The sequence below is a fragment of the Triticum aestivum genome, chromosome 4B, assembly GCF_018294505.1.
Source record: "Triticum aestivum cultivar Chinese Spring chromosome 4B, IWGSC CS RefSeq v2.1, whole genome shotgun sequence".
In the NCBI taxonomy this organism is placed as follows: domain Eukaryota; kingdom Viridiplantae; phylum Streptophyta; class Magnoliopsida; order Poales; family Poaceae; genus Triticum; species Triticum aestivum.
Window position 1 is genome coordinate 399,253,556 of NC_057804.1, and position 11,070 is coordinate 399,264,625.

An 11,070-nucleotide genomic window follows, 5' to 3' on the forward strand; every position below is an offset into this window, starting at 1 on the left:
GGGAAGGCTTGCCAGGAAGGGCCTGGCTCTCCTCCGCCCAAGCGCGAACGCGGTCGCCCTTGCAAGCACTCCACGACCCCTGCCGTGGCTTCCCGCGGTCGCGGCGGTGGCCCTTCATGTGTTGGTGGCCGCCCATGTCGGGGCAGCCCGGTTGGTGGAGGAAGGCGTGTTATGGCTGCGCGGTCTCCTCGGCCGCGCTTCCACTCGGCGGAGGTGCTACCGGAGTTCGTCGTGTGGTTGCAAAACCCGGTCGGCAGCTGGCTTCAGCTCCCGCGCTTCTTCGTTGGCGAGATGCCGGCTGCTGGCCCAGGCGGGCTTTAGTTGCATGCGGACGGCTGCTACAGCAAGGCTTCGTGGGTCGCGGTGGAGGTCTCCATCGCCGGCAACACAACCTTGGCCCGAGGCTGGCAGATGTTCGCCCGCGCGCGTGGTCTGGGCAGGCCGTGCACCCTCCACTTTAGGTATGATGGCGACGCGACCCTCTACGTGAGGGTGTTCGGAGGTGATGGCCGTCGTGTTGGGTGCTGCCCTGAAGACAGCGACAACGACGAGGTGCTCGGTCCCGGCGATGGTCGTGACGAGGGTGAAAGCAAACCCGCTCCCGGCGGTGACCGTGGCTCGTTAAGCTACGACGGCTCCTCCTCCGGTGACAGCTCCTCCAGCGGCGGCTACGGTCAACTGCCACGTCGCCGTGTCCACCTCGAGGATGGCAGCGGGGCGTCCCGTCACCGCGCTTCTATGAAGCGCGAGGTGGGGTCTGCCTGAGCTCAGGAGGTCGCCGTAGATCCCTCCTCGCGAACTGCTACAAGGCACGTGCTGCTTTCATTTTGTTTTCCTTCCTTCTTGCATCGAGAGAGACAAGTATGGGGCCCCATGGGGGCATGCAACAAACTATGATTTCCTAGTTAACATGATGCATTTATTGTTCCTGTGCTGTGTCATGGCGTCGTTGTTGTACGTTAGTGTGTAGGAACAACTTAGCTTGGTATGTTTGAATTAGTTTCCGCTTCGCGAGGTGCCCGCCTCAGGCCTTGCCGGGCGCCTTAAGAGCTGCAACAAACTCGTCAAGAGACTGTCATTTTTCGGATCCTGGTCGCAAGGGCTGCCGGCCGTGGCCCATTGCTTCTTGTCGCGGTACCCGAGGGGCACGGGCTGAGAGGAGTGCTCCCGCTGCGAATTTGAACGAGGAAGCCACCCGAAAATCAAAAGAGGAAGGGCTCACGAGGGCACCCGCACAGAGGAAGGGCTCACGAGGGCACCCACACAACCCCCTCGCGAAGCTTGCGAGAGAGAGCAAGTCAGACAAAGAGCTGAAGACAGAAAACGGAGGCAGAAGGTGATGGAACAGAACCGGCAAAGAACACCAGAAGCAACTTTAATCAAGGTTCAAACAAGGAAGAGCAAGCCAACCACGGAAAGCAAATGAAAAGCCGCGTCCGGTACCTAGTCTAGTCTTCGATGTCTTCTCACCAGTGCGGAGCTAAGTGCTGCCACTGGGTGTGGGAGGGAGCCCCTGAGGCCCAAGGGCGGCACTCCTTAGACTCCGGGGTGTGTACAACCCCACTCATTATTATGTGAGAGTGTCACGGGCGGCGAGGTTCACAGGCACTGGGCCTTCTCCACAGGCACCGGGCCTTTCCTCCAGGGTAGAACTTCCGAAGGTGCTGGATGTTCCAGGCGTTCGGGATGGGTACCCCATCCTGAGTCTCCAGGCGCGCGGCGCCAGGCCTGGAGAAATGGACGACCTTGAACGGGCCCTCCCACATGGGTGAAAGCTTATGCAACCCTTCCCTGGAGAGCACCCGCCTTAGTACGAGGTCACCTACCTCGAGCGTCCTAGGGCGGATGCTGCGACAGTGATACCGCCGCAGCGCCTGCTGGTATCTTGTCGCCCGTAGCGTGGCTTCACGGCGGCGTTCCTCCCCCAGCACGAGGTCCATCCCCCGCATGGTGTCTTGCTGTGCATCATCAAACGCCAGGACCCGCACGGAGCAATGCTTGACCTCGTGAGGGAGAACCGCTTCTGCTCCGTAGACGAGGAAGAACGGGGTCTCGCCCGTTGGCTTGGTGGCAGTAGTGCGGATGGACCACAACACGGACTGGAGCTCATCGTGCCAGCCCCTGCCGCAGGCCTCCAACTTCTTCTTGAAGGTCCTGGTCTTGAGGCCCCTCAGGACCTCCGCAGTGGTGCGTTCGGCCTGGCCGTTGCTCCGGGGGTGCGCCACCAAAGCGTAGCAGATCTGCGTTCCAAGGTTAGCACAATACGTTTTGAAGAGATTGCTGGTGAACTGCGAACTGTTGTCAGTGATGATGCGGTTAGGGACTCCAAACCGGCTCATGAGGCCCTTGATGAACTTGACCGTGGAACTGGCTGGGATGGTGAGGACGGCTTCCACCTCCGCCCACTTGGTGAACTTGTCGATGGCGACGTAGAGGTTGCGGTAGCCCCCAGGCACTCGAGGGAATGGACCCAAGATATCTAGCCCCCAGACCGCGAACGACCATGAGAGCGGGATGGTCTGCAGGCCCTGCGCTGGCTGATGGATCTGCTTGGCGTGGAATTGGCAGGCTTCGCAGGACTTCACCAGCTCGGTCGCGTCGTTCAGTGCCGTAGGATAGTAGAACCCACTGCGAAATGCCTTGCCGATGAGGGTCCGTGACGATGATGGTGTCTGCAATCTCCACCGTGTATGTCGGCCAGCAGCTCTTTCCCCTGTTCCCTGGAGATGCAACGCAGGGAAACGTCATTTGGTCGCTTCCGGTATAACTCACCATCTTGGATGTAGTAGGCCGTGGCCTGCCGGGCCACGCACTCCGCGTCCTCCTCCTTCTCCGGTAGCGCCCCTTGCGTCAGGTATTCCTTGAATTACTTGGTCCAGCATCCCTCCCGAGGCTCCAGCGCCAAGAGTAGCCGTGCTCCCAAGGTCGGGCCATAGGTCGGGGCTCATGTGGCAGGTGGCTAAGGGAGTTCTTCCCGAGGCTGTGCCGTCCTTGAAAGTGGTGGTGCCGCCGATGGCTTGAAGAGTCGTTCCTCGAAAACGCCAGGCTCCTGAGGCAGCCGTTTGGACGCCCTCCTGGTGATGTCATCAGCCTCTTGGTTAGTGCAGCAAGGCACATGCTGCAACTCCAGCCCCCAGAACTACTTCTCCATCTTGCATACTTCCGCGAGATATGCTTCCATGTGCTCGTCCTTCGGCTCATACACCTTGTTGGGGAAGTTGACGAGGAGTTGTGAATCACCCTTGATGATGAGTCGCTTCACTCCCAGTAGTGCTGCAGCTTTAAGGCCTGCTATGAGTCCCTCGTATTCTGCTATGTTGTTGGAGACCTTCTCGCCCTGCTGGAAACAGAGTTGGACGGTGTAGTACAGCTTGTCCTGAGTGGGTGATATCAGCACTGCGCTAGCCCCCGCGCCCTGCCACGAGAAGGCACCATCGAAATACATGACCCCGTCATCTGGTGCCTCACTTCTTGGGGAGAGAGAGAGCGGTCCTCGCCCACCTTGAGCTCTGGCGTGTCTGTCCACTCAGCCACAAAATCAGCAAGTGCGGCTCCCTTGATGACCCTGGTTGTGCTAAACTCCAACTGAAACACCTGCAGCTCGATGTTCCATTCAGCGACTCTCCCAGCAGAGTTGGGGCTCCTGAGTACCCTCTCCAACGGGTATGCCGAGACGACCTTGATGGGGTGACCTTGAAAGTAGTGCTGCAGCTTGCGCGAGGCCACCAAGAGCGCGAGTAAGAGCTTCTGAGGCATGGGGTACCGTGCCGTTGCATCCCGCAATACCGTGCTGACGAAGTACACCGGGTGCTCGACGAAGGTGGGTGCGCTGATGTGGCCTGCGTCTTCCGGAGGTTGAGGCGCCTCCTGAGATAATGGAGCCCCCAGCGCCTCGTCGCTTGGTGGGGCCTCTTCAGACCTGGGGGCATCTTTCTGCTGAGCTTGGTCCCCTGCCGCCGTTGTCGTGGTCCTCGCGAGGCTTTCCTGGTCCCGTGTCGCCCCGGCTGAGACCATAACTAGGCGGGACGCGACTCTAGGCCGGCGCTCCTCCCAGACCGCCACCAAGGCTGCGCTGGCGGAGTAGGGAGTGGCGGCAAGGTAGAGCACTAGGGGCTCGAGAGGGCGCGGCGCCACCATCACGGGAGGGCTGGTCAGGTATTTCTTGAGGTCTTGAAATGATTGGTCGGCCTCCTGTGTCCACTCAAATGGCCCATTTTTCTTCATCAGCTTGAAGAATGGTAGGGCGCGCCCCCCAGCTTGGAGATGAAGCGTCCTAACGCAATCACGCGACCAACGAGGTTCTGCATTTCTCTGAGGGTCTGCGGTGGACTCATGTCTTCGATCGCCTTGACCTTCTCCGGGTTGGCCTCGATCCCCCTATGGCACACGAGGAAGCCCAACAGCTTGCCGGAAGGGACGCGAAGCACACACTTCTCTGGGTTGAGTCGCAGGTCCACTTGGCGGAGGCTCGCGAAGGTCTCTTCCAAGTCCTGGATCAAGGTCCTTGCCTCCCGAGATTTCACCACAATGTCGTCGACGTAAGCCTCGGCGTTCTTCTCGAGCTGCCGGCCCAAGGCGATGTGCATCAGCTGTTGGAAGGTCGCGCCCGCGTGGTGCAACCTGAACGGCATGCAAGTGTAGCAGTACACCCCACATGGAGTCAGGAAGGCTATCTTCTCCACGTCTTCCACCGCCATCTTGATCTGGTGATAACCTGAAAATGCATCCAGGAAACACAGCAGGTCACACTCGGTGGTAGAGTTGATGAGCTGGTCGATGCGGGGAAGCGGGAACGGATCTTGGGGGCAGGCCTTGTTGAGGTTGGTGAAGTCGACGCACATGCGCCCCTTTCCCCCTTTTTTGGCACGACAACGGGGTTCGCCGGCCATTCAGGGTAGCAGACCTCGCGAATAACTCCTGCCGCCTCCAGCTTGCGGGTTTCTTGGACGATGAAGGCCTGCTTCTCCGTGGACTGCCGCCTCGCTTTCTGCTTCACAGGGCGTACATTGGGGCACACATTCAGATGATGCTCAACCACCTCCCTTGGGACCCCCACTAACTGCTTGGGTTCCCACACGAACACCTCCTTGTTCGAGCGCAAGAACTTCACCAACGCCTTATCTTGGTCGGGGTCGAGGTCGGCGCCTATGGTGAAGGTGGCCCCCGAGGACCCGTCTTCCTCAACTGGCACCTGCTTGGTCTCCGCCTTATCCTGAGTGAACAACTGCTTCTTTTTGGTTGGTGCGGCTTCCTCGGCCTTGGAGGTGTCCGCATCGGCGGGCTGCACCGCCGCGGCGGCCTTGAGGGCAAGCATGAGCACCATAAGAGCCTCCTTGGTATCTCCAGCTATGGTGAGGACGCTGTTGCTCCCGGGCATCTTCATGAGGTTGTAGGTCGGATGGGTTGCTGCCATGAACTGAGCCAGGGCAGGGTATTCGAGGATGGCATTGTACGGGAGGCTGATGCGAGCAATGTCGAAGTCAATAAGTTCCGTGCGGTAGTTGTCGCGGGTGCCAAAGGTCATGGGAAGGCGGATCTGCCCTAGGGAACTGGAGGAACCGCCTCCGACGCGTGAGAAAGGCTTGCTGGGTCGGGGCCGCTCCAGCGGGATGTGGAGGAGGCTGAAGGTCTCCATTGAGAGCACGTTGAGGCCGGCACCACTGTCGATGAGGGTTCTGGTGACGGCCACTTGGCAGATGGTGGGCGTGCAGAGCATCGGGAGTGCACCGAGCAGGCGGTGGTGACGGGGTGATCTTCCACGTTGAAGGTCAGGTCGGCCTTGGGCGCCACCCAACCCCGGGGAGCTCCTTGCCGCGGGAGGACGGTGCTGATCTGGTGAAAGAATGGCTTGGCGTGGCGGTCTGTGGGTGGCGCCTGGGAGCCGCCCAGGAGAGCTGCGACGACCGGGGGTGCCGCCACCGCGTTGTGGGCGAGGAAGAGGTCACGCAGCTCCTCCCAAGAGGCCACAGAAGATGGTGGCAGGTTGAGAAACCACGCACGCGGGACGCCTGTAAGGGCCATGGGAAGCCAGTTGGCCATGACCTTGTTGTCACCCCCGACCTTGAGGACGGCCTCCTCGTACACCAGCAGGAAAACTGCCGGGTCCGTCGCGCCGTCGTAGCGCGGCGGCATCTCTGGCTTGAACTTGTGCGGACACTGCACCTGCCGTAAGGCGGGGGACAAGGCTCGGAGCCTCCTGGCCCCATCGTTGGCGCCGGTCGCTGGAGCCGGAAGCGCGATGTCCGCCATGAGGGTGAAGCACGGTGTTGGCGGAGTGCGGGTCGACGGAAGGAAAAGCTCCGGCGCACCCCTACCTGGCGTGCCAAATGTCGGATTTCGGGTTCCGGCAAAACCCTTGAGGTTCAAACACTGGGGTGCGCATGAAGTTTCCCCCCTACCGAATCTTGCTCTCAGCCTCACCGCGATCCCTAAGCTTGGCTCGATGAACTCACAACACAAGAGACACTAGATTTATATAGGTTCGGGCCACCGTTGTGGTGTAATACCCTACTCCTGTGTGGTGGTGGTGGATTGCCTCTTGGGCTGATGATGAACAGTACAATGAAAGAACATCCTCTTGAGGAGAGGTGTTCTTAAGCTGGTGTGGTGTGAAGATGAACTCGATTCCTCCCCTTCTACTGTGGTGGCTAGCCCTATTTATAGAGGCCCTGGTCCTCTCCCCAAATATTGAGCGGGAAGGGATCCAACAACGACCAATTTGAAGGGGGGACAGCTAGTACAAGCTATCCTGACTAAAGGTGGTTGTTGTGGATTTGTCACGGCAGATGTCCTCTTGCAAGGACTTAGTCGCGAGGCCAACGCATCTATGTGGTAGCTTGAGAGGGGTTGGGCGGAATCGAGAGACGCTAGGACGATCATCACACAAGACGAGGATTTAGACATCTTCGGGCCCCGGGAAACATCATCCGGAATAGCCCTACATGCTGTTTGAGGCTAGGTCTTATTATGCTCATCAAGAGTCACCGCATATGCCGGCTCCCCCTTTGTGTCTAGCCCTAGATATTGTTTCTTGTTGTTTGTCCCTCTTTGGGGTGCCCTTCCCCTCCTTATATAAGTTAGAGGGGCGGGTTACATGTGGAGTCCAAATAGGATTAGGACTAGCCTATCTTCTACTACAAGCCGGGTACAAGTCCGGGTCTTGATTCCTTGTAAGGAAGATATTCCTCTCGCCTTCCTCTTAAGCCGGTCTACCATAACGTAAGCCGGCCTTCTGGGCCTTGAGCCTCCTGGTCCCCCGGGTCTTGTCGCTCCTCTGATCCGCTTGCCAGGTCACCCATAAGTCGCTAGGATCGGGCGGGTCACTTAGTGTGTCATCCAGCCAGGGTGGGTTATTAGTGAGTCGCCAAGTCCATCCGGGTTATACTTCTGGCCGGTTACACCGCGGGGTATATCCCTGACATTAGCCCCCCATGTTTAGCTTGGATTTATCCATGGTAAAATCATGCTGCAAAATAAACACAAGAACAAATTTGACAGGTTGTGCTCCGGGTTAAGAATTCTTGTAAACCGGCACCTGAACATCCTTAAGTCCTTGTCATTTCCTTCTTCTAGAAAATCCGGGTCAATAAACCATCTTCATACTCAAATTGCTGACGTTAGTGTCTCATAGAGAAATATTGTGAAGAATAATCCACTTGAGTCGGCTTCCAAAGCGCCGGCTTAAGAAATATTGGTTTTGAAATACTCATATGATATTCAGCCGGTTTGAAAATATAGAACTTGCCGATCTCTGATTTCCAAAATCACCAGGTTATAAAAACTGATAATTCCTGGTCATGATTGTTTCCAACGCTAGTTCATGATTGTTGCCAATGCCGGTTCATGATTATTGATGACGTCGGGTTATGATTGTTGCAAACACCGGGTCAATCTGGTTTGCTCAAAACTGAAAATTGGAAGATATTTCTCCCTTATATCCATATTACCTGTAGCCCCCAAGTCTTGAACAGAACAAAGTGATGATTTGAGACTTGTTTCCATATAATTACAACCACTTTCAAGAAATCCATGTTCATCTCAGTCACTAGTAAAAACTGAATACTCCATATATGTAGCCCCCAAGTGCCGGGTTGTCATGCTTGCAGCAACCTGGGACTTGAAATTGCCTTATACTCATAAAAAACTTCAACCAGTGTAGCCCCCAAGGGTCGGGTCATTATGCAATAATGAGCAGGGACTTTGTAGATATAACCATGTAAACTTGAACAACAATGTGTAGCCCCCAAGGGTTGGCTTAGTAAGATAATACTGAGCTGGGACTTTGTATATAATTGATAATAACATCATATAATATAATCTCCACCATAGGGCTTGAACCCACGTCCACAAGTTTAAGAGCTTTGTACTCTACCAACTAAATAGTGAACCGTTCAATATAATGGATTAATGCTTGTGTACCTTGAATTTTTGACAGGAGCAATTGGTAGCCCCCAAGGGCCGGCTCAAAAATGTGATGAGTCGGGTCTTCAATAAGTTGAGCAAAAATGACTTTGCATTAGCCCCCAAGTTCCATGGTGCATGCTGGCAGTGACATGGGACTTGTATATTCGATGCAATCTTGATTTGAACAATGCAGCCCCCAAGTGCCGGATCGTAAGCCTGCAGCGACTCGGGACTATTTCCTACATTGTAAAATAAATCATGCCCATTGATAAAAATAATAGCCGTTGCACTAAGGCGACTTTGAAAACCTCAATCATAACACTGGTTATTGATAGTCACAATAGAAATCTAGCCATGTTGGCTATTTAAGATTTGAACAATATAATCCGGTATGAAAACCTCAATCATTCAATATCATCATGAAAATCCAGCCAGTTTTGGCTATTAAAGATTTGAATACCTCATCGGTTGACAAGTAAATTTGGAGTTTTAAATACCTGGCGGCTCTTGGCCGATGACGACTTAATGCGCATTCATTGTAACCCGGTGGTGTATAGCCTTTGAGAAAATCAAGAATTAATAACCCTTTTGAGACATCAATTTAAATCTTTGATGATGGGCTTGAACTTGATCATTTATGTAAGCCATAGCTCTGTAAATCCTGCACAGAGTTTAAACAACATATGCCCTGGTGACTTAATGTCAAAAACTAGGGCGGGTAACCACCCAAATATAGTCTTATCCTGCACACAAGTAGATCACAAGATCCCTATGATCCTTTGAATGATACCGCCGGTTTATGTGACCCGGACAGTGAAGTTGATAACTCAAGTCTGTAAGAACCGGCACATATGATATTTGTGACAACTCAAATACTTGCGATTGTATAAAAATAGATAAATATTTTGAGGCTTCTGATTCGAATACGATCAGTAAACCGTTCCAAAGAGGTTAAGCTAAGATTCGAATACGATCATATAGCCCCCAGTGGCGTTGGCGATGCCGATCAAGTGGGTATCGACAGCTATGTTCTCTTTGGTTTGAATACGACCTATGTTTGAACAGGAAGCCCCCAAGTGACCTTAAAAGTTGTTTAAGGACGCTGATTCGAATACGGTCCACGTCAACTCCCAAAGGGGTTGAGCTATGATTCGGATACGATCAAGAAGCCCCCAAGTAGGTTCAACAGTTTGCTAATCAAAAGGGTATCGACAGCTATGTTCTCTTTGATTCGAATACGACCTATGTTTGAACAGGAAGCCCCCAAATGACCATATAAGTTTTGGCATTGCGCCGATCAAGAGGGTACTGATAGCTATGCTCGATGAGCAGGAAGCCCCCAAGTGATCATAATAAGATAAGCCGTAAGGCAGGATACCCAAGTTTGAACCACGCATCATGGCAGCAAGTTCTTTGGCAACCTTTAATTTTTGTGAGAACTCGAACTTGCGAGAGATTAATTTTTTGAACCGGAAGTTTAAACCGGATGTGAAAGCTTCAAAACTTTGTGAGAGATAATTTTACCTTGAGCCAGATTTTGAACCGGATTTGAGAGCTTCAAAGCCTTGTGGTAAATAAATTTCCCTTGAACCGGTTTTTAAACCGGATATTAAGAGCTTCAGTGCTTTGTGGGAGAGAGATGTCTCTTGAACCGGATTTTAAACCGGAATCCTTCTTTTTAAACCGGAAATTTTCTAACGGCCTTTAAATTTTTCACCAATATAGCGGTAGCCTCCGGAACCGGGTTACATTCCCTCCAATGACCCGGAGTTCTTGAATTCACTAACACCGGCCAATTTCACCGAGTCATGTCATTGTAGCCCCCGAGTCTCAAGACGACTCGAGGAGTTGGCTTGAGATTCTCCATATTGGACCAGAGCAGAAGGTGTATATAATCAGCGCATTGATAGCGCGATGTGAACCCACAGAAGGTTGAGGTGACTGCTGCGAGTTATAAATGATCCTGTATGAACTGTGTCAGCAACTCGGCCAATGGCTCCTTCCAACTGGCTGTTTGAAGTTAACCAAACCGCAGTGGCGGCGACTTGTGCGCCTGCCCATTGAGCCATCCAGTGTAGACGGCGGTTGATAATACATGATAATTTGCCTCCACATTGTTTAGAAGAAAACCGGGCTACCCAAGCAGTGACTTGCTCGTACTCAATAAATAGCTCATGCAGACAGGCGTGGCCCGGTATGTTGATATAGACCAGGCTGCAAGAGACAGATGGTAAAGACGACCGTAGCATCAGAGGTGGTACAGACAGATGAGTCGGTCGCAGCGTTGTAAGCCGACGCAGACGGGTGAGTCAAACGCAGACGCGGTAAGCCACGGGGACGTGCGAGTCAACCACGTCGTGTTGATGTAGTGAACAATTGTCCTGCATCAACAACATCGCAAGCCAGAGTAATTGCTCTTTTTAAAGAAAACAATATATAATATATAAAAATATACTGGATTGATGTCACCTGATATGTCAGGCTAGAAATTATCCACCACGGAGTTGATGATCACCACAGTGAAGCTGAAATCAATCACGGCCGAGTCAACCGCGGGAGCAGACAGATGAGCCGGCCACGGCGTTGTAAACCGGCACGGACGGGCGAGTCAATCACAGGATCGGTAAGCCGCGCAGACACCGAGCCAATCATGGGCGTGGTTCCAAC